Source organism: Sinocyclocheilus grahami, unplaced genomic scaffold (assembly GCF_001515645.1).
Source record: "Sinocyclocheilus grahami isolate Dianchi unplaced genomic scaffold, SAMN03320097.WGS_v1.1 scaffold861.1, whole genome shotgun sequence".
Taxonomy (NCBI): domain Eukaryota; kingdom Metazoa; phylum Chordata; class Actinopteri; order Cypriniformes; family Cyprinidae; genus Sinocyclocheilus; species Sinocyclocheilus grahami.
In genome coordinates this window covers 13,109-16,859 of record NW_015506040.1, presented here as the reverse complement: position 1 = coordinate 16,859, position 3,751 = coordinate 13,109, and positions in this window count along the sequence as shown.

Below are 3,751 nucleotides of genomic sequence, written 5' to 3'. Positions count from 1 at the left end.
CAAAATGTGTGATGTTGTACTTCTTTGTCATGCTTTGAAAATGTTTGTTAAAAAATTCCTTTCCTTTATCTGTTTGTAATTTCAGTGGTACACGTCCCTCTTTCAGTATGGTCTCAATAGCTTTAGCAACCTCTACACCACTCTTGGTTTTTAACACTCGGGTCCATGCATATTTACTGAAGAGATCTATACACGTCAACAGAAAATGGTTGTTGTCATTTTCCTTGGCATATTTCGACATATCAACTAGATCTGCCTGGAACTGCATGTCAATACCATAGACAAAAACTCTGTTCCTTTTGTATTTTAGTGGGGCTGTTCTGTGCAGGGTGTAAGCATCCTCACCAGCCAGCCAGTCTGAAAACTGTTTATCAGTTAAACGAACCCCTGTATCCTTTAAAACAGCCTCTTTTAACTGTTTTCTACCTCCTAAAGAGCCAGGGTTAGAGGGCGTATGGTAAATCTTCTTCATTATCTGTTCGGACATATTGTCACTTCAGAGCCTACAAAGAATAAGACATAAGAGTTTAAGTGAATTGGTTTTTTATTTATCAGAAACTGTTCAAGAAGAATCCACCAGTCTTTCAAACATCATCAATATACTGGAGAAACTTTACACACATTACAATGTTTTTATCAATCATGTAGTCTACCAATGTTTCAATAATCTCACAAACATTTGTCTGATCATTTCTTAAAATCAGTACCACACATAGATCTGTTACATATGTACACAGACATAAAATGTCAGCAATTCTAATGCTACTACCACATTCAGTCATTAGGTCTAGTATTTTTCTGATAGTTACAGAAATCGGTTCACCAGCATTAATACACATACGCATCACATCAGTCCACTCATTTGACATAGCTCTTACAATTGATATTTGTTTCTTAAGCTTTGTAAAGCTTATGGCATCAACAAAACATCCATTTAATGCTAAGGATACATCAGGATTGTCGTCAATGATCTTGTACAGTAAGTTGGTAATTTCACATCTCATACGCTGTTTAAATAGACATTTTGTCAGAACATTAACACACCATGTGTTCCCCATAGCAATGTTATACTCGTTTAGTGTTTGCACACCCCTTCCAGCAGTCTACTGCGTCATAGACAATCTGTTCACTCTTGGTATCCACAACTTTTTCTCTGATCTCACGAAGCTTCTCCTCAATGTAGACCTCGTCACGTAATTCACACAAAATAGCGTCCACTGAACCCTGGATCCTCTGCAGATTAATCCTTAAACCGCACCGGTTCAGTGCTTGAGCTATGACATGTTTAAGATCAGGCTTAACAAGATTACGTGACAGTTCCTCAAAGTATGCGTCAAAGAAATAGGTACTGGGTTCAAACAAACAGGAGTGTCTGAGTTGACTCAGGTGATCCACTTCACACCCCAAACAGGTTTCCTTAAGCTTTTTGTTGATAAGGTGTTCCAGTATGACCACGATGGTTGCTTTTATATTTTTAAACCCATCAGAGGGGATACATCCGTCTGTGTCATCAACCCCAGCACAGGCAACAGCTCTAGCTATCGCTCCGGCACTGTTGCCCGATGTTGTGAGGAAGGTCAGGTTGTGATACCCCAGTTCCATGCAATATTTATCCAACCAGCTGTTGTCACATGCTTGTGGGGGGTCTCCATAGGCTTAGCGCTGTCTTCCAGCATTGCTGGTACGATCTCCATAGCTGTAGCGTTGTCATCAGCCATCTCTGGTACAATCATCATAGCTGTAGTGTTGTCATCAGCTAATGCTGGTACGGGCTCGTGGGTGTTGCTGTAGCGGTAGGCCAGTGAAGAATCTTGAGACATGGTGGAGCTGTAGTAGCAAATCGGTGAAGAATCTTGAGCCATTGGGGAGCTGAATGCTGTGAGTGTTGTGTTCTGTACGTATTTAATGGCTGTAATATGTGGGTGGAGATAAGAGGTGTTTTTGGGTCTCTGGAACGCCCCGTTCTGGGTGGAATAATTTCACCTTTACAGAGCTGTAACGATCAAACATGGTACACCATCTAAACATCTTGTGAATACTTGTAAAAACATTGTCGATTATACGAGCATCTTTCCACTGAAAGAAAAACCTCATATCATAGTGCCTGTAATGCTCAGACTCAGGGATAGGCCATACACGCTCTTGGAGCTTACTTTTTTACTGTGATCCCCAACCACGCGAAACCTTGTGTCAGGATTCAGACCATCCCCCTCTGCAATGTACAACGGGTCATCACCGCAGTCATTCAAATCTCTCCAAATGCAATTGTAGAACAACCACCAGTCTTTGGCTGGGAAAAGCAGACAGGGATCCTGTGATGTAGAATCATCTTCAACATCCCCACTCTCTACAATATGCCAATGTTTAAATAAAACATAATCAATGTCCTTCGACACAGGAGAATATTGGATGTAACAGTTAACACGACGGTCAAATTTTTTATGTTTTTTAACAAGACTCTCTTATTGTGACACATCTTTAAAACGACTCACTGCAGACTGAATCCACTCTTCTCGATATGATCGTTTTCTGAATCTCTGTGATAAAATTTGTGATTGCTGTTGAAAATCTTCATCACTGCTGCAAATACGGTGAATACGACTAAATTGTGAAATTGGTAATGAGCGCTTTAATGACACAGGATGATAGGATTGTCCGTGTAAAATGGTGTTACGGTCAGTTGGTTTGCGATACAAAGTAGTTTCAATGCCTGATGCAGTACGAAGAACAAGCACATCCAAAAAAATTAATTTTCTCTTGATGAAATTCCATAGTAAATTTCAACGCACTACACTTATTATTAACCAAGCTATGAAACTCTAGTAACTCAGATTTAGTACCACTCCATACTAAAAAAACATCATCAATGTAACGTTTCCATAGAACAATGTGTCTCAAGAAATCATTCGCCACAGGATTTAACACAAACTGATGTTCAAACAACCCACAAAATAAATATGCAAAACTTGGGGCCATCTTGGAACCCATGCTGATTCCTGAGAGCTGCAGATAATAATCTGACCCTAAGAAAAAATAATTATGTGAAAGCATCAATTTTGCCAAGTCACTCAAACATACAGTGTTTGGAACCTGACAAGAACGTTGATCGTGAAATTTTTTTATAGCTTTTAACCCTCCCTGAAATGGAATATTGGTGTAAAGCGATTCAACATCCATGGTGACTAGAAGGACCGGATAATCAGGTAATGTCACATTATTCATGAGTTTGATAAAATCCATCGTATCTCTAATATAAGAAGGTAAAGACGTGACTAAAGGTTGTAAATGAAAATCAACGAAAGTCGAAATTTCTGTAAGTGACCCAATTGCTGCCACTATGGGTCTCTGAGAAGGGATATCCTTATAAGGTTTGTGAATTTTAGGCAGCGTGTATAGTACCGGTGTGATCGGATCTGCCCATCAACACACATGTATTCATATTCATTGGTCAACAAACCTGAATCCACAAACAGTTTTAAAGTGTTGTGTACAGATGTTTTGTAATGAGCCAAAGGATTCATACTCAATTTTTTGTAAATTTGTAAACTAAATTTTTTGTCGATCTAAAATAATCACTGCTCCACCTTTATCAGCACTTTGAATATCTATAGACAAATCTTTAAGTGATTCCAATTCAGACAATTGTGCCTCCGTCAAATTATGTGCAAGTTTATATTGTCTTTTAGTGTGATGCAGTGCCGTCTAAGGGCCCGAAGATTACGGGCATCCAGTATGGTTTTCCGGCCTTGAC